Here is a 20,936-nt window from a genome sequence, read left to right on the forward strand (position 1 = left end):
CAAAATTGTATGCTATTGGAAAAAATTAATTATAATTTAAGGAATCAACCTGAGAATTATTATATAATTTGAAACCATCTATGGATTTCATCTGTAAGAGTCTATCCACATTGTCCATAACACCAACACCTCCCCATTAATATGTAATTTTGGGGAGGGGAGGGTGTAAAAAGAATAATATATATATAATTTTATATCATTTTTATTACATTGTATGGTTATATGATGAAAAATTATATGTATGTATTGATGCAAATAAAAAATAAAAATTTCAAAAATTGACATCAACACATCTCACATGTTGTTGGCCTGGTTCCAAGGCAAATACTGAGGGAAAAGTTTGGACATAACAGCCTTTATAGGGATTTCCAGGAGGGAGGAGTCTCATGTTCAGGGGTGAGCCAGCTCATAAAATATATATATACATACATATGTACAGTGATTGCACCACAAGCCCATTCCTAATAATGATAAACTTTTATTTTCCTTTCTTTGGCTTGGTTTTGTGGATGAAGATTTATGGAAGGGTATGTCCACATCTGCTGCAGGCTTGTTGGTGACTGATAAGTCCGATGTGGGACAGGCAGGCATGGTTGCAGCGGTTGCAAGGGAAAATTGGTTGGTTGGGGTTGGGGTTGGGTTTTTCCTCCTTTGTCATTTGTCAGTGAGGTGGGCTCTGCGGTCTTCTTCAAAGGAGGTTGCTGCCCGCCGAACTGTGAGGCGCCAAGATGCACGGTTGGAGGCGAGATCAGCCCACTGGCGGTGGTCAATGTGGCAGGACCCAAGAGATTTCTTTAGGCAGTCCTTGTACCTCTTCTTTGGTGCACCTCTGTCTCAGTGGCCAGTGGAGAGCTCGCCATAGAACACGATCTTGGGAAGGTGATGGTCCTCCATTCTGGAGACGTGACCCACCCACCGCAGTTTGGTCTTCAGCAGCGTGGATTTGATGCTTGCGGACTCTGCCAGCTCGAGTACTTCAATGTTGGTGATGAAGTCATTCCAATGAATGTTGAGGATGGAGCGGAGACAACGCTGGTGGAAGCGTTCTAGGAGCCGTAGGTGATGCCGGTAGAGGACTCATGATTTGGAGTCGAACTGGAGCGTGGGTATGACAATGGCTCTGTACACGCTGATCTTTGTGTGTTTCTTCAGGTGGTTGTTTTTCCAGACTCTTTTGTGTAGTCTTCCAAAGGCACTATTTGCCTTGGCGAGTCTGTTGTGTATCTCATTGGCGATCCTTGCATCCGATGAAATGGTGCAGCCGAGGTAGGTAAACTGGTTGATCGTTTTGAGTTCAGTGTACCCGATGGAGATGTGGGGGGGCTGGTGGTCATGGTGGGGAGCTGGCTGATGGAGGACCTCAGTTTTCTTCAGGCTGACTTCCAGGCCAAACAGGAAAGGGCTTTGGCAAATACTAGAATACCTCGGATGCCCCCCCCCCAATGATAATCTAGGGCTAGGGTTAATGGCTAACTACAATGTATACTATTTCATGTGAAGCATGATGCCAATAAATGGAGAGTGCTCCTCTTTAATGTCCATTCACTTTAGTTTCAACTGGGCTCCTTGGTGCCAGACATGGCAAGAGCCATCACTCTCTCCTCATTTATGGAACTCAGGCTTTTACTGCAAATGTAGACTAAGACTTTGAAGAACTCTGGACCCATCAGAAATCAATACTCTCTCTTGTTGGCAGTGTTGTAAATAATGAGGAAAGTTACAGCTTGACATGGATCAGCTGGAAGGTTGGGCAGTTGGAACTTAACTCCAAATAAATGCAAGGTGATGCATTGTGGAAGTCAAATAAGGGTAGTATGGTGGATGCTAAGGAATATTCAAGTATGACAAATTATGGATAAGTTTTTTGGAGATAAATTGGGGCAGGTTTTTTTTTAGTGTAGGTCACATAAAACACTTTAAAACAGATCTTGTTTAAAATACTGGAGCTCCACTCATGCTAGACAGACTGGTATCAGAGCCTTTGTAAAAGCTTTGGAGAGTGCCCAAGGGACTTCACTAATGGATTGTTGTTTACTAAAAGGCAACAGATGAAAGAACTCGCCAGAGCCACAGGCTGTTTGGAGTAGAACTTGCTGGTCTAAGAGGGTCATGTGGTTTTGCAAGCAGAGAAAGTAAAACAGGCTTTTTCTCAGAGAGAGAGAGAGAGAGAGAGAGAGAGAGAGAGAGAGAGAGAGAGAGAGAGAGAGAGAGATTTCAATTATGCAGTTGTACAGTTAGCAGCAGCAGCTGGGACTGGAACAGGACAAGCTGGTAAGCTTGTGGAAAATCCCCATTTGGAAGATGGGTTGTGAGTGCTTAGTTCAGCCTGGTCAAAGCCCTTGTGGTGACTTAAAAGAAAGAGATTATCATCTGGAAAACCCTGATGTGGCAAGTTTCTTTGGCAAGACACTGAAGTGGCTGGTTACATGAAATCAGTTATGGGTGTCCAGCGAACAACATATCTCTCTCTGAAAACTGACAAGAACCTTCCTGAATGGTAACCATTTACCTTTCAAACGTCAAAGGCTGGTGAACTTCATAAATGTTAAATTCCATGCACGGTATAAGAATTGCCTGCAACCAGTAAACTTGGAGGAAAGAGATGGGACTGTGAATCAAAAAACTTTTCTGAACTTATACACACATTACGTACACATGTGCTTAGAATTAGAAGGGGGTTAAGTTAGATTAGTTAAGTTAATAGTGATAAGTTAAAGTGTGATCCTGTTTTCATGTTTAAAGATAATTAAAAGCAACTTTGGTTTAAATAACCATTTGTCTTGGTGAATATCTATTGATGCTGGGTTTTGGGGTCCTCTGGGCTCGTAACTGAGAGATCTTGAGAGTCAAATGCATAGTTCCCTGAATGTAGGTGGCTTGGATGGGAAAAAGGTATAGTACCTGTTTACCTTCATGTGTTGGAGCACAGTATATAAATGATGGAATATTACTTTACAAAACACTAGTTGGACCACAGTTAGAATTTAAGTGCAGTTCTGGTCACCACACTACAAGTAGGATGCGATTGCACTGGAGGGAGGGCAAAGGAGATTCACCAATTTGCCTAGATATTGGACTTTAGTCATGGGGAGAGATTGGATAGACTGAGTTTGTTTTGTGTGGAGTAAAACATGCTGAGAAGTAACCTAATAAAAATTTATCAAATATCAGAGTCATTGATAGCTGGAAAGTTAGAATCTGATTTTTCCCATGGTAGGGGTATTAGAAACAAGATAGCACAGGTTTAATATAAGAGGAAGTAGTTTCAAAGCAGAGGTGAGGGGTATTTTTTTTAAAAGTGCTTGATAGGTGGAACCTGTTTCCAGAGGAGGTGGTAGAATAAGATACAATTAATATATCTGGGACACTTTGGAAGTTCCTTAAATAGGCACAGCAGAAAGAATACAGACCACATGTGGGAACATGAGATTAATGGAGATTGGCAAAGGATATTTTGGTGCTGCACAGCTCAATGACTCTTACAATATTCCTTTCGGTAACAGCGACAGATTGTCCTTTCCTGACCCACACCTAGCTACGTTCATACGAAACAGAAATGCAATTGATTAGTGTTGTAGGTAATGAGTAATTCAATTATTCTTCCTGTTTGCTTGTGGCATATTTGGTGCTTCAGATACAGCTACAGATTTTCAATTTCTTTTTCTCCTTCAACAAAAAGAGAGGTGAGTGTTTGTTTTGATGGAATTTTAGTTGAGGTATCAGATCTATCTCATGAATGATTTCAAGCAAGTTCTCAGGAGAAAATCCCTAAAAGGAAAACTGCTCCAACTGTTAAAAAGTAAAGGGAGATTTTAATATAACATTAACCAAAAACTGGTCATGAGAAACAAGAACACTTCTAGTTTAATCTTGTTACCAATTATTTTAAATCTGTGCATAATTATTGACCCCTGTGCCCTTCCTATTTACTGCCTGCAGCTTTCTCATACTTTTACACACCTTCATTAAAGCTTCCCCCCATCTTTACTTTTCTACAGTAAATGATCCAAGTCAGGACAAATTTAACTCAAAAATTAAACTTCTATAATCACAAAATCCTTTATATTCTTTCTGGTATTAGCACCTCTACTGTAATTTGGAGTCAGGACAGGGACCTAATGAGTTTTAAATAATCCTAACCTGATAATCGCTGGCCTTCTAAAGAAAGGCCAATGAAGAAGGAAGCAACCAATATTTTAATTGTCTTCAAACTATTATTACGTATATTGGTGGCACAGCGGTGCAGCAGGTAATGCTATTGCCTGACAGCTCTAGGTTCAATACAAACCACTGCTCTGTGAAGTTTGCACGTTATCCCTACAATCTCTTGAATCTCCCATGGGTGCTCGCATTCCAAAGGTGTACTGTATTGATTGGCATGTTAATTGGTTTCTTGTAAATTATCTCTGGAATCAATGGGTGTTAATAAGCATGTCAGAGAGAATAGCTTACATAGAATAAAGTGGGCGAGTGAAACTTTTGGGATTGGTGTGAAAGAACTGGCATGGATTCAATGGGCTAAGTGATTTGTGATCCTTAATTAAAATTTCCCAGGTAATTTGAGGGTGACTTGCTTATTACATCACAGGAGACCATTTAGCCAAGTGGGTCCAGAGCAATCCCATCCCATTCCTCTAGAATCATAAAACACTACAAAACAGAAACAGGCCCTTTAGCCCTTTTAGTCTGTGCTGAGCTATTATTCTGCCTAGCCCCACTCGAGAAGGGCTATGACCTGCACCCAGTCCACAGCCCTTTTTTTCTTAAATGTTGACATTGAGTCTACATTCATCACTTCAGCTGGGAGTTTGTTTCACATTCCCACTACCCTCTGTGTGAAGAAGTTCCCCCTAATGTTCCCCAAATTTTTCCCCTTTCACCCTTAACCCACGTACCCTGGTTTGTACGTGTCTCACCTGACCTCAGAGGAAAAAGCCTACTTGCATTTACTCTGTCTATAACCCTCATAATTTTGTATATAACTATCAAAACTCCCCTCATTCTTCTACATTCCAGAGAATAAAGGCCTAACCTTTTTAATCTTTCCTTATAACTCAGTTCCTAAAATCCCAGCAAAATCCTAGTAAATCTTCTTTGCACTCTTTCAGTCGTATTGATATGCTCTTTCAATTGTGATGGCAGCTCACAATCTTCTCTTCCCTCCATTAACTCCATCCTGATGCCCCACCCCAGTCACACTCTCTTCTCGTCCTCCTTTCAGAAAGATGATTCAAGTGTGTGATCTCATACACCACCAGATCAAAGCAGAGTTTCTTTCCTACTACCATCAGACTACTGACTGAAGTGCGCACTGGTAAAATAATATTGTCCTTACTCCATTCTAAACCAATCTCTCTCTGGGACTCTTCCTTTGTACTATGTTTCATTCTGCTGTACAGTACTTCACAATGGATAGACTTGCTGGATAGCATGAAAAATTAACTTTTTTGGTACATTTGAATCCTTTTACAGAGCTTCCCAGTTCAGTGCACACAAGGACATCCAGGAAATGTAAAAGGGAAGTGTGTGTCATTTGGAAGTCTAATCAGTTGCTAGTAACATTTGGGGCCCCTCTTCCCTTTTCTTCCCATTTGTTTCTATTTTGCTACCTGCACAAATGGATAACTTACAGTGGCCAACAGCATTCTGTTCCTTTCTCACTGTATTTTTTAATATTGTTTTTATGTTTGACTTTTCCTCAATCCGTGGTCTGTGATCGTATTTAAAGGATTTGCCTGCTGTGGCACTATGTGACCTGTAGGTGGTGGTAGGTTCCCACTTCTGCTCATTTCATTTATTTTTGAGGCAAACTAAGATCTATTTTCCTCCAGTGTATGTGTCCTCAAACTGTGCGGACAATCTCGTAACTCAATTATCAATTGCTAAATTCTATTGTTTACCCTACATCAGACCTTGGACTTGTATTCTCATTGTTAGTTCCTCAATTTAACACACTTAGAATGAGGCACTGGTATTAAGTCAGATGACTGCAGCCTCTCGTTGCCTAGAAACATCATGGGCTGATTTTATCACCTCCTCCCATTGGCATTATTTGCCCTAGCCTGTGCAATTAGTCCCAAAGGACTAGTTTTATGATGCTATATGTACATAGAATACTGAGTTTCTCAAAATGATGTGATAGGCTGACAGAATGGTTTAATATGACTCATTCAGAATGGTTTAATATGACATCATCATTCACACAGAATTAGCACCCCAAACGTGTAGAATTGTATTAAATCATTTATTCAGTAGCATTTTCTACTTGATATCAGTTTAAAGGTAGAAATAAAGGGCATGAGTAGGCATTTAGGCCTTTTCCACCATTCAACATGATCTTGATTAATTGTCCTAATTCTGGACTCTTTTCCAACACTTCCCCATGCCGCGATGACTATCGCCCAGTCGCCCTCACATCTTCTGTTACGAAATACTTTCAGAGGTTGGTCATGGCCAGAATTAATTCATAACTAAGTAAAGATCTGGACCCACTTCAATTCACCTACTGTTACAGTCACTCCACAGTAGACGTAATATCATTGGTTCTTGACTCAGCTCGGGATCACCTAGACAACAGCCGCATTTGCATCTTGTTACTCTTCATTGACTACAGCTCAGCCTTCAACACCATCATTCCATGAGGGCTGATCTCCAAAAGGAGCCTCTGCACCTCTCTCTCCGCAACCAGATCCTTGACTTCTTCATCAGAGTTCTTTCTTTTTTCTTTGGCTTGGCTTCGCGGACGAAGATTTATGGAGGGGGTAAAAGTCCACGTCAGCTGCAGGCTCGTTTGTGGCTGACAAGTCCGATGCGGGACAGGCAGACATGGTTGCAGTGGCTGCAGGGGAAAAATGGTTGGTTGGGGTTGGGTGTTGGGTTTTTCCTCCTTTGCCTTTTGTCAGTGAGGTGGGCTCTGTGGTCTTCTTCAAAGGAGGTTGCTGCCCGCCAAACTGTGAGGCGCCAAGATGCACGGTTTGAGGCGATATCAGCCCACTGGCGGTGGTCAATGTGGCAGGCACCAAGAGATTTCTTTAGGCAGTCCTTGTACCTTTTCTTTGGTGCACCTCTGTCACGGTGGCCAGTGAAGAGCTCGCCATATAACACGATCTTGGGAAGGCGATGGTCCTCCATTCTGGAGACGTGACCCACCCAGCGCAGCTGGATCTTCAGCAGCGTGGACTCGATGCTGTCGACCTCTGCCATCTCGAGTACTTCGATGTTAGGGATGAAAGCGCACCAATGGATGTTGTGGATGGAGCGGAGACAACGCTGGTGGAAGCGTTCTAGGAGCCGTAGGTGATGCCGGTAGAGGACCCATGATTCGGAGCCGAACAGGAGTGTGGGTATGACAACGGCTCTGTATACGCTTATCTTTGTGAGGTTTTTCAGTTGGTTGTTTTTCCAGACTCTTTTGTGTAGTCTTCCAAAGGCGCTATTTGCCTTGGCGAGTCTGTTGTCTATCTCATTGTCGATCCTGCATCTGATGATATGGTGCAGCCGAGATAGGTAAACTGGTTGACCGTTTTGAGTTTTGTGTGCCCGATGGAGATGTGGGGGGGCTGGTAGTCATGGTGGGGAGCTGGCTGATGGAGGACCTCAGTTTTCTTCAGGCTGACTTCCAGGCCAAACACTTTGGCAGTTTCCGCAAAGCAGAGTTAGTACCAATGGAAATAACACTTGCTCTTCACTGACAATTAACACAGGTGTACCTCAAAGATGTGTGCTTAACCTGCTGCTCCACTCACTGTACACCCATGACTGTGTGACTTCTTTCTTTGGCTTGGCTTCGCGGACGAAGATTTATGGAGGGGGTAAATGTCCACGTCAGCTGCAGGCTCGTTTGTGGCTGACAGGCAGACACGGTTGCAGCGGTTGCAGGGGAAAATTGGTTGGTTGGGGTTGGGTGTTGGGTTTTTCCTCCTTTGTCTTTTGTCAGTGAGGTGGGCTCTGCGGTCTTCTTCAAAGGAGGTTGCTGCCCGCCAAACTGTGAGGCGCCAAGATGCACGGTTTGAGGCGATATCAGCCCACTGGCGGTGGTCAATGTGGCAGGCACCAAGAGATTTCTTTAGGCTGTCCTTGTACCTCTTCTTTGGTGCACATCTGTCACGGTGGCCAGTGGAGAGCTCGCCATATAACACGATCTTGGGAAGGTGATGGTCCTCCATTCTGAAGACGTGACCCACCTAGCGCAGCTGGATCTTCAGCAGCGTGGACTCGATGCTGTCAGCCTCTGCCATCTCGAGTACTTCGACGTTAGGGATGAAGGCGCTCCAATGAATGTTGAGGATGGAGCAGAGACAACGCTGGTGGAAGCGTTCTAGGAGCCTTAGGTGATGCCGGTAGAGGACCCATGATTCGGAGCCGAACAGGAGTGTGGGTATGACAACGGCTCTGGATACGCTTAGCTTTGTGAGGTTTTTCAGTTGGTTGTTTTTCCAGACTCTTTTGTGTAGTCTTCCAAAGGCACTATTTGCCTTGGCGAGTCTGTTGTCTATCTCGTTGTCGATCCTTGCATCTGATGAAATGGTGCAGCCGAGATAGGTAAACTGGTTGACCGTTTTGAGTTTTGTGTGCCCGATGGAGATGTGGGGGGGCTGGTAGTCATGGTGGGGAGCTGGCTGATGGAGGACCTCAGTTTTCTTCATGCTGACTTCCTGGCCAAACATTTTGGCAGTTTCTGCAAAACAGGACGTCAAGCGCTGAAGAGCTGGCTCTGAATGGGCAACTAAAGCGGCATCGTTTGCAAAGAGTAGTTCACGGACAAGTTTCTCTTGTGTCTTGGTGTGAGCTTGCAGGCGCCTCAGATTGAAGAGACTGCCATCCGTGCGGTACCGGATGTAAACAGCGTCTTCATTGTTTAGGTCTTTCATGGCTTGGTTCAGCAACATGCTGAAGAAGATTGAAAAGAGGGTTGGTGCGAGAACACAGCCTTGCTTCACACCATTGTTAATGGAGAAGGGTTCAGAGAGCTCATTGCTGTATCTGACCCAACCTTGTTGGTTTTTGTGCAGTTGGATAACCATGTTGAGGAACTTTGGGGGACATCCGATGCGCTCTAGTATTTGCCAAAGCCCTTTCCTGCTCACGGTGTCGAAGGCTTTGGTGAGGTCAACAAAGGTGATGTAGAGTCCTTTGTTTTGTTCTCTGCACTTTTCTTGGAGCTGTCTGAGGGCAAAGACCATGTCAGTAGTTCCTCTGTTTGCGCGAAAGCCGCACTGTGATTCTGGGAGAATATTCTCGGCGACACTAGGTATTATTCTACTTAGGAGAATCCTAGTGAAGATTTTGCCTGCAATGGAGAGCAGCGTGATTCCCCTGTAGTTTGAGCAGTCTGATTTCTCGCCTTTGTTTTTGTACAGGGTGATGATGATGGCATCACGAAAGTCCTGAGGCAGTTTTCCTTGGTCCCAACAAAGCTTGAAAAACTCATGTAGTTTGACATGCAGAGTTTTGCCGCCAGCCTTCCAGACCTCTGGGGGGGATTCCATCCATACCTGCTGCTTTGCCACTTTTCAGTTGTTCAATTGCCTTATATGTTTCATCCTGGGTGAGGACCTCATCCAGCTCTAGCCTTAGGGGCTGTTGAGGGAGCTGGAGCAGGGCGGAATCTTGGACTGAGCGGTTGGCACTGAAAAGAGATTGGAAGTGTTCTGACCATTGGTTGAGGATGGAGATCTTGTCGCTGAGGAGGACTTTGCCGTCTGAGCTGCGCAGCGGGCTTTGGACTTGGGGTGAGGGGCCGTACACAGCCTTTAGAGCCTCGTAGAAACTCCTGAAGTCGCCAATGTCCGCGCTGAGCTGGGTTCGCTTGGCGAGGCTAGTCCACCACTCATTTTGGATCTCCCGGAGTTTACGCTGAAGATGGCTGCATGCGCGACGGAAGGCTTGTTTCTTCTCTGGATAGGACGGCTTTGTAAGGTGAACCTGGTGGGCAGCTCGCTTCTTTGCCAGCAGCTCCTGGATTTCCTGGCTTTTATCGTCGAACCAGTCCTTGTTTTTCCTGGAGGAGAAACTCAGTACCTCTTCAGTGGCACAAATCAAATGCCATCTACAAATATGCTGTTGGCATCATGGTCGTCGGCAAAATCACAGATGGATATGAGGAAGTGTACAGGAGAGAGAGAAATCAGCCAGTAATGTGCGTCAACAACAACCTTCCACTCAATGTTAGAAAAACCAAAGAGCTGATTGTGGACTTCAAGAGGAAATCAGAAGAATACGAACCAGTCCTCATCGAGGAGTCGGCAGGAGAGAGGGTCAAGAACTTCAAATTCCTGGGTATCAACATCTCTGAGGATCTGCCATGGGGCTCCTTTGTCGGTGCAAGCATGAAAAAGGCTCGCCAGCGGCTAGACTTTGGGAGGAGTTTGAGAGGATTTGGTATGTCACCAAAGACTCTCGAAATTTTCTACAGGTGTACAGTGGAGAGAAATGTGTCTGGTTGTCTCACTGCTGGTATGGAGGCACCGATGCACAGAACAAGGAAAAACTCCACAGAGTTGTTAACTCAGCCAGTGGCATCAAGGGCACCATTCTTCACTCCATAAAGAACATCTACAAGCGGTGATGTGTGAAGGAAGCAGCCTCTATCCTCAAGGACCCCAACCACCCAGGCCATGCCCTCTTCACACTGCTGGCATCAGGAAAGAGGCACAAGAGCTTGAAGATGAGCACCCAGTGGCACAAGGACAGCTTCTTCCCCACTGCCAGCACTCTCTCCAGTTTTCTGTTTATTTATTTTTGAAATATAATTTCTAGCAATGTTTGCACAGTAATGCTGCCATAAAACAATGAATTTCATGACATATTCATCGTAATAAATTCTGATTTAATTCCCTTAATTCCTCTAGCTCCAAGGACAAGAAGTAACCTCTCTTTAAAATGCATTTTTTAAAAATGATTTGGCTTCAGTTGTCTTCTGGGCTGGAGAATTCCATAGTTTCTTCACTATGGGTGAGAAGAAATTGATTGTCATCAATAGCTTTTCCTTTAACCTTAAATCATAACCAATCCCTGACTTCACTGCTCAGACATTATTTCTGCATCCAATCTACCTATTTCTGCTGGATTTTTGAGGTTTACAAGATCCTTTCTCATTCATCTAAACTATAGTGAATAATTGAGCTAAAAACATAAAAATGCTGGAACTGCTTGGAAGATTAGGTTACATCCATGGGAAAAGAAAAAGAGCTTGTGTTTCAGATCAGAAACTGAGAATTCCAGTGTCCAAATTGAGCTGATTATTTGTTAATTCTGCACATCTGAGAAAATAGTCTGGTGAACATTCATTGAATTCCTTCCATAACAAGAACATCCTTCCTTAGAGAAGGAGACCAAAACTACATACAACAGAAGAAGTGGTCTCACCAAGGTCCTGTACAACTGCAGAAAATTACCCTACTCCTGCACTTGAATAGTCTATGAAGGCCTTAATCACCTGCTTACCTTTTCTGCATCTGCTACTCACTCAAAGCCATCCAAATCAAGCTAGAGTTTTTTGTATTACCCTTTTACCAAGCCTTTTTCTGCAAACTTCCCTCATCCAAATCATTGCAATATGCTGTGAATAATTGGAATTGCATTACTGATCTCCGCGGTACATCATTGCTTTTGCACAGAATTCAAACAAAGGCCTTTTTATTCCTCCCTTTAGTTTCCTGATGGGCTGCCAGTTCACCATCCATGTCAATACCTTAGCCCCAATTCTATGTGCTATGTGGAAGAGTGCTTTTAGCATTCTCAATTCAAAGCTACATCCTGATACATTGCTGAATCATTTGTGTTGGATGTGATACAAGCCCAGACCAATCCTACATGGTGTAAAGGGTTGAGAGGAAACTGGAGAGACTAAAAATGAATAGTTCCATTGTAAAAACTACCCAGAATGAGTAGGCCATTATAACTAACTAAGGCAGACAAGACCATGTCATTGAGAGGAGACTACAAATTGCACAAAATGAATCTGTTGATGTCAATAAAATCCAATATCCCCATTACAAGTCTGTTCTTGCAGTTAGCAAGATCAAGGGAACCACAACATGGACCTCTGCTATAATTGCACATGATTGAACACCAATTAAAGGGAACAGTACCTGACCATCAATGCACACAAAGGGCTCCATTCATACATAGGGTTACACTACACAGTCAAATATTTAATAAACATTTTCCAGACCACAGTCAGGACATCTTGTATGGAGTTGATCAGTTCTTGTGGAACTAAAGCAATCTATTGATTACAATAAGCACAAAAGTAAAATTTGATCTTGAACTTAAGTATTCAGGTCACAGCATGAGCCAAACATGAAACAAAAGCAAAGCAAATCTGCATTTTTGCTACAAAGTTGAGCACTTTGATTTGAAACTTGACTTCAATTGCTGATGAACAGTAAATGACAATTCAGGGGCTTACCACCAGAACCTTATGGTAGAGCAGAGCTAGGGACATTCCCAGAGATGATGTAGGGTGATGAATATTTCCTTCCAGATGGCTTCAGGGCATCGACATCTTCTTAATCACTTCATCCAATTATTAGTAATTCAGAACTCAGGGCTGAGGAGGGTGACATGGATGCCTGGAGTTCCGGTTCACCGCCAGACTGTGGGAGTGAAGGACGTGATGACATTGGAGGAGGTGGCGGGATCCACGGACATTTGATATCTCCAAAGAGACACCCTTTTGCTTCTCTCTCTCTCTACTCAGTAGGGGACTTTTGGTGCATTTTCAGAGCAAACAAAAGTAAATACATTTTGTGTAATTACGTACATAATAAAAAGAACCTTGAATGGCAAACAGCCTTGTTTATGTATCTTCTTTGATAATGGGGAAGTCACAGGAGTCCCATTGCTCCTTATCACAGAGCACATGCTTCTTGATAAAAGAGGAATGACAATTTTCTCATTCTGATTCAGGCATTCATTTGAAGTGGAACACACAGGGTTGTGTGTCACTACAGAAAACAATGCAGTTGAGTTTCCTTTTATGTGTGCATGCCAAAGTTTACCTGGAAGAGTATGGTTCTGACAGTTTATTAAACTAAGTTTTCAATTTAAATACATTTACACATACAGCACGGTAACTAGCCCTTCTAGCCCATGAGCCCATGCCACTCAATTACACCCTATTGATCTACAACCCCCAAAGGTTTTGAAGGGTGGGAGGAAAGCAGAGAATCCACTGGAATCCCACGCAGACAGGGGGAGAAAGTACAAACTCCAAACAGACAGCGCTGGAATCAAACCCGGGTCACTGCCACTGCAAGAGTGTTGCACTATTCATTATGTGCACCATGCCACCTTGGGGAATGCAGGAATCAATCCCACTACCTCTCACATGCTAAACGACTCCACTACCATTTGAGCTAATTCACCCAAATGACATGGGATGATTCACTATCATATAGCTATGACTGGAACAGCTGAGAGTTCAGTCAGAAGAGTTAAAGAAGTTGAAAATCAAATCACTGCAGCTGCTGGATATTTAAAATAAAAACAGAAAATGCTGGAAATGCTCAGTAGGTCTGTCTGCATGTGTGGGAAAAGGGGCAGAGAAAATTCAGGGCTGAGACAAATGGATTTTTAGGTTTTGGAAAATTAATGGTGTGAATTATGTTGTGTTAGTATTGTATATAAGTTTTTGGGAGATAAATTGGGGCAGGTTTTTTTCATGTAGGTCACATATAAGCACTTTAAAACAGATTTTATTTGAAGTATTGGAGCTCTGCTCATGCTAGACATGTCGGCCCCAGAGCCTTTTCAAAAGCTTTGGAGAGTGCCCAAGAGACTTCATTAATGGACTGTGTTTACAAAAAGGCAATAGGTGAAAGAACTTGTCGGAGCCACAGACTGTCTGGAGGGGATCTTGCTGTTCTAGGAAGGTCATATGGTTTTGCAAGCAGAGAGAGTCAAACAGGCTTTCTCTCAGAGAGAGAGAGAGAGAGAATTCAGTTCGGGAGTTTTACATTCAGCAGCAGCAGCTGAGATTGGAACAGGACAAGCTGGCAAGCTTGTGGAAAACCCCCATTTGGAAGACAGGTTGTGAGTGCTTAGTTTAGCCTGGTTAAAGTCCTTGTGGTTCATACAAGAGGAGAGGACTGGCTGTCTAATGTTTCACTTGAAATAAGAGAAACAAAAAGGAACTCTGGTGACCTGAAAGAAAGGAGTTATCATCTGGAGAACCTTGATGGGGCAAGTTTCATCAGCAAGACACTGAAGTGGATGATTAAAAAGGAATCAGTTGTGGATGACAAGTGAACAACAAATCTCTCTCTGAAAATTGACAAGAACCATTTACCTTTCAAGCATCAAAGCTTGGTGAACTTTATAAATGTTAGGCTTTTAGTATGCTGGCCTTTATCAATCATTGCATGGAATATAGGAGTTGGGAGGTGATGTTGAGATTGTATAAGATGCTGGTGCGGCCTAATTTGGAGTTCTGTGTGCAGTTCTGGTCGCCTAATTATAGGAAGGATATAAACAGAGTGGAGAGAGTGCAGAGAATGTTTACCAGAATGTTACCTGGGTTTAAGCATCTAGAGTATAGGGAGAGATTGGACAGATTAGGTCTTTATTCTTTGGAGCGTAGAAGGTTGAGAGGGGATTTGATAGAGGTATTTAAGATTATGAAAGGGATAGACAGAGTGGATGTGGATAGACTATTTCCGTTAAGAGGAGGAAAGATTAAAACAAGAGGACATGAGTTAAGAATTAAGGGGCAGAGGTTTAGAGGTAACATGAGGAGGAACTTCTTTACTCAGAGAGTGGTAGCCGTGTGGAATGAGCTTCCGGGAGAAATAGTGGCGGCGGAGTCAATTGTATTATTTAAGAAAAGGTTGGACAGGTATATGGATGAGAAGAAGATGGAGGGTTATGGGCATTGTGCAGGGAGGTGGGATTAGAAAGGGGCGTTTGGTTCGGTGTGGACTAGAAGGGCCTAATGGCCTGTTTCCGTGCTGTAATTGTTATGTTATGTTAAATTCTGTGCACAGTATAAGAATTGCCTGCAACCAGTGAATTTGGAGGAATGAGAAGTGAGATTGGACTGTGAATCAATGATCTTTTCTGAACTCACACACACATTGCATACTTGTGCATTTAGAATGAGAAGGGGGTTAAGTTAGGTTAGTTAAGTCAATAGTGATAAGTTCCAACCCTCCAGGCGGAACCAGCAGAAAAGAACAAGTTCTACACCGACCTGCGCAACCTCATCCAACGTACCCCTACAGCCGACAAGGTTGTCATCCTGGGCGACTTCAACGCTCGTGTCGGCAAAGACTCAGAAACCTGGCCAGGAATCCTGGGCAAGCATGGCGTCGGCAAGTGCAACGACAATGGGCGCCTCCTGTTGGAGCTCTGCGCAGAACAGCGGCTTGTCATTACAAACACCCTTTTTCAGCAGAGGGACAGCCTTAAGACCACCTGGATGCATCCCCGATCCAAACACTGGCACCTCCTGGACTACATCCTGGTGCGAGAAAGTGACAAACAAGATGTGCTCCACACCAGGGTCATGCCTAGCGCGGAATGCCACACTGACCACCGGCTGGTTCGCTGCAAGCTCAACCTTCACTTCAAGCCAAAGCCCAGGAACAATAAAGCCCCCAGAAAGAGGTTCAATGTTGGAAAACTGCAGTCAGACGAAGCGAGAGGAAACTTCCAGGCAAACCTCAAAGCAAAGCTCGACGTTGCAACCCGCCTCACGGACCCGTCCCCTGAAACCCTCTGGGATCAGTTGAAGACTACCATACTGCAATCCACTGAAGAGGTACTGGGCTTCTCCTCCAGGAAAAACAAGGACTGGTTTGACGAAAACAGCCAGGAAATCCAGGAGCTGCTGGCAAAGAAGCGAGCTGCCCACCAGGCTCACCTCACAAAGCCGTCCTGTCCAGAGAAGAAACAAGCCTTCCGTCGCGCATGCAGCCATCTTCAGCGCAAACTCCGGGAGATCCAAAATGAGTGGTGGACTAGCCTCGCCAAACGAACACAGCTCAGCGCGGACATTGGCGACTTCAGGGGTTTCTACGAGGCTCTAAAGGCTGTGTACGGCCCCTCACCCCAAGTCCAAAGCCCGCTGCGCAGCTCAGACGGCAAAGTCCTCCTCAGCGACAAGATCTCCATCCTCAACCGATGGTCAGAACACTTCCAATCTCTTTTCAGTACCAACCGCTCAGTCCAAGATTCTGCCCTGCTCCAGCTCCCTCAACAGCCCCTAAGGCTAGAGCTGGATGAGGTTCCCACCCTGGATGAGACATATAAGGCAATCGAACAACTGAAAAGTGGCAAAGCAGCAGGTATGGATGGAATCCCCCCAGAAGTCTGGAAGGCTGGCGGCAAAACTCTGCATGCCAAACTGCATGAGTTTTTCAAGCTTTGTTGGGACCAAGGTAAACTGCCTCAGGATCTTCGTGATGCCACCATCATCACCCTGTACAAAAACAAAGGCGAGAAATCAGACTGCTCAAACTACAGGGGAATCACGTTGCTCTCCATTGCAGGCAAAATCTTCGCTAGGATTCTACTAAATAGAATAATACCTAGTGTCGCTGAGAATATTCTCCCAGAATCACAGTGCGGCTTTCGCGCAAACAGAGGAACCACTGACATGGTCTTTGCCCTCAGACAGCTCCAAGAAAAGTGTAGAGAACAAAACAAAGGACTCTACATCACCTTTGTTGACCTCACCAAAGCCTTCGACACCGTGAGCAGGAAAGGGCTTTGGCAAATACTAGAGCGCATCGGATGTCCCCCAAAGTTCCTCAACATGATTATCCAACTGCACGAAAACCAACAAGGTCGGGTCAGATACAGCAATGAGCTCTCTGAACCCTTCTCCATTAACAATGGCGTGAAGCAAGGCTGTGTTCTCGCACCAACCCTCTTTTCAATCTTCTTCAGCATGATGCTGAACCAAGCCATGAAAGACCCCAACTATGAAGACGCTGTTTACATCCGGTACCGCACGGATGGCAGTCTCTTCAATCTGAGGCGCCTGCAAGCTCACACCAAGACACAAGAGAAACTTGTCCGTGAACTACTCTTTGCAGATGATGCCGCTTTAGTTGCCCATTCAGAGCCAGCTCTTCAGCGCTTGACGTCCTGCTTTGCGGAAACTGCCAAAATGTTTGGCCTGGAAGTCAGCCTGAAGAAAACTGAGGTCCTCCATCAGCCAGCTCCCCACCATGACTACCAGCCCCCCCACATCTCCATCGGGCACACAAAACTCAAAACGGTCAACCAGTTTACCTATCTCGGCTGCACCATTTCATCAGATGCAAGGATCGACAATGAGATAGACAACAGACTCGCCAAGGCAAATAGCGCCTTTGGAAGACTACACAAAAGAGTCTGGAAAAACAACCAACTGAAAAACCTCACAAAGATAAGCGTATACAGAGCCGTTGTCATACCCACACTCCTGTTCGGCTCCGAATCATGGGTCCTCTACCGGCACCACCTACGGCTCCTAGAACGCTTCCACCAGCGTTGTCTCCGCTCCATCCTCAACATCCATTGGAGCGCTCACACCCCTAACGTCGAGGTACTCGAGATGGCAGAGGTCGACAGCATCGAGTCTACGCTGCTGAAGATCCAGCTGCGCTGGATGGGTCACGTCTCCAGAATGGAGGACCATCGCCTTCCCAAGATCGTATTATATGGCGAGCTCTCCACTGGCCACCGTGACAGAGGTGCACCAAAGAAAAGGTACAAGGACTGCCTAAAGAAATCTCTTGGTGCCTGCCACATTGACCACCGCCAGTGGGCTGATAACGCCTCAAACCGTGCATCTTGGCGCCTCACAGTTTGGCGGGCAGCAGCCTCCTTTGAAGAAGACCGCAGAGCCCACCTCACTGACAAAAGGCAAAGGAGGAAAAACCCAACACCCAACCCCAACCAACCAATTTTCCCTTGCAACCGCTGCAATCGTGTCTGCCTGTCCCGCATCGGACTGGTCAGCCACAAACGAGCCTGCAGCTGACGTGGACTTTTTACCCCCTCCATAAATCTTCGTCCGCGAAGCCAAGCCAAAGAAAGAAAAAGATAAGTTAAAGTTTGATTCTGTTTTCATTCTTAAAGACAATTAAAAGCATCTTTTGTTTAAGTAACCATTTGTCTTGGTGAATATCTATTGTTGTTGGGTTTTGGGGTCCTCTAGGCTCATAACAATGGTCATAGACATAAGGACAGGAGCAAGAGAAGGCCACCTGTTCCGTTGAGCCTGCTCCACCATTCAATAAGGTCATGACTGGACTGGACAGAAAATTGGAGGTAGCCAGGATCAGATCACTGACAATACACTAGAGGGTCTGGCAAATCTGGCGCTGTGACTGGATCCACAAACACAGTCAGTGCTGAATTCAGGCCTAAGCTAAACAACCTACAGCTTAAGGCCTCACAATCTGAAGGAACCTCAAAAAATATCAATGTATGTTAAAACTATTTAAAAAAATTATGTTTACATTTTGTTTCCAGACTATTATTATATTATAATCTATGATAGAGATCAAGCCAGCCAAATGATAAATATGTAATCAGTAAATGCATTCATTTGAAAATAATTTGTATTGTAATTTTTTTAACAAGGGGCTTCCAAGCAGCACCAAGTCTAAATACAGCATTGAACACTGACTCCAGTCAATGGCTGTTTGAACACACTCTGTCTGACACAATGTTCCCATGTGCACTTTCTCAGTACAAACTGTCGACGGAACCACAATTCCCAGGACCGGTTTACTGTGTTGCGGGTTCTTGGGAGTTACTGTTGCATTTTTGAAGGACAAACCAAGGTAGGTCATACATGATAAATGGTAGGGCACTGAGGAGTGAGGTAAAACGGAGGGATCTGGGAGTACAGATACACAATTCCCTGTAAATGGCATCACAGGTAGATACAGTAGGTTTATAAAAAGAAATTTTTGGCATATTGCCCTTCATAAATCAAGGTATTGAGTAGAGAAGTTAAGAGGTTATGGTAAAGTTGTACAAGACATTTGTGAGGCCAAATTTGGAGTATTGTGTGCCTTACTGCATGAACAATATCAATAGGATTGGAGGAGTGCGGAAAAGATTTACAGTACTGGAATGTTGCTTGGACTTCAGGAGCTGGTTTGCAGGGAGGGATTAAATAGGTTGAGACTTTTTTCCCTGGAGCGTCGAAGAATGGGGGAAGATTGTGAGGGGATGAGACAGAATGAATGTAGGTAGGATTTTCCTACTGAGGATAATTAAGATATAAACCAGAGGGCATGGGTTGGGGGTGAATGGAAAGGGTTTAGGTTGAACATAAGAGGAAACTTCTTCATACAGAGAGTGGTGGGAATGTGGAATGAGCTGCCAGCCAAAGTGATTAATGCAGGCTCAATTCTTGCATTTATGAGGAATTTTGACAGGTATATGGATGGGAGGGGTATGGAGGGCTATGGACAGGGTTTAGGTCGGTGGTATGAGGTAGTAGCTCGGCACCGACTGGAGGAGACAAAGGGGCTGTTTTTGTGCTGTAATCATCTCCGGTTCTATGGTTTTATGATCTCACTGAATGGAGGATCTTGAGTCAGATCTAATATCACAGGTAAAATTCAATCAAAACAACCTCTCTTTCTTGAAGGAGACCGCAGTTAGTGAGGAAGAAGAAATTAAAAATCTGTAGTTGTCTAGGGAGCATCAACTATGCCAAGAGCAGATGGGAAGAATAATTAAATTTCTCCTTGCCCAGGACACTTGAAGGAATGCCCTATTACTGTCATGGTCAGACTGTCATTGTCATAGCCATACAAGAATGAAGCCTTTTAACCCACCAAGTCTGCACCAACCATCAGCCACCTGCATCCACTAATCCCATTTTATTCTTCCCAGATTTCCTTCAACTTCTCACACATTTCTATCACTACCACTTTAGGCACAATTTTAAAGTGTCAATGAACCTAGCAAGACACAAGTCTTTGAGTCTTGGAAGGAGATTAGAACATCCAGTTAGGTAGTGAAGATGCTATCACATGGAGAACATAGCAACATCCATTCACAAGTTAAGCTGTGCATGGAAGAATACACGGAAATTCAAAGCTTCTTTCACAGCATCTTGAACCCCTCCCAATCTCCAAAACAGAGAAGGGATTTCATGATTTCCAGTGCCTAAAAGTTCCTTCAAAATCATGCAACATTATATTCTGATGCCAAAATATAATGGAGTTCCTTCATTGCTGCCGCATCAAATTCCGAGAGTTCCCTTCCAAATAGCCCTTTCACAGTGCCCAGAAAGACAGTGATAATTGAAGGTGGCATCATCACTGTTTCAAAGGCAATAAATATTGTTCTTGTCATTCACTCCAACAGCCTCTGAATAAATATCAAGGAGAAAAGATTCTAGTTCTTGGATTTTGGCAGCTATTTGAAGTTAACATTGGTATGTCCAGTTTTACACTAGCTGCCAAAGCAAACAGATAGTGGCCCAAGGAGAAGAGTTGCCAACAGGTCAGGGAGAAGAGTTTTAAAAGGAGAGTTCATGGTGCACAGCGCTTTAGCAGACTGTGGTGATACACCACTAAGCGACTGCAGGGGGCGACCTGTGTACCTGCAGGAAGAGCACTGGAGGACCAGATGACACCTGATTGGCTGTCATTCAGCCGACCTGAATGGACCAAGCCCCACTCAGTCAGCTGCCAATCATCCGTCGGGATATAAGCCACATCCAGCCCCTCAAGGTCAGTCACTCGGAGCTACAGCCAACTGCAGCAGGGACTCTAAGTGGAATAAAGCCTGTTGATCATTCTTTAAGTTTTGTGTCTACTTTTCTGTACGACAGCGCACCACACAGACCAATCAAATCACAATTCATTGATAGGAACAGATAAAAGTAAAGCCAGCATGTGAGTGAGCATTGTTGGAGCGGCCAATGTGTGAGTGGCCCAGTGTAGGAATGAAGAGCTAGAGGCTTTGGCTCAAGA

At 44.4% G+C, this 20,936-nt stretch overlaps 1 long non-coding RNA gene across 2 annotated transcripts in view; it reads left to right on the plus strand.

The window, feature by feature from the left end:
• LOC138762791 (uncharacterized) overlaps positions 1–20,722 on the plus strand; it is an 89,713-nt gene extending 68,991 nt beyond the window's left edge. The window contains exons 5-6 of one of the 2 annotated variants that reach the window (XR_011357148.1): positions 18,580–18,782; positions 20,326–20,722. This is a non-coding gene — a long non-coding RNA (uncharacterized lncRNA). The remainder of the gene's footprint in view (positions 1–18,579; positions 18,783–20,325) is intronic. The other variant, XR_011357150.1, reaches the window with a different exon arrangement.
• The last annotated feature ends 214 nt before the right edge of the window (positions 20,723–20,936 follow it).

This window comes from Narcine bancroftii, chromosome 5, assembly GCF_036971445.1.
Source record: "Narcine bancroftii isolate sNarBan1 chromosome 5, sNarBan1.hap1, whole genome shotgun sequence".
NCBI classification, from domain to species: Eukaryota; Metazoa; Chordata; class Chondrichthyes; order Torpediniformes; family Narcinidae; genus Narcine; species Narcine bancroftii.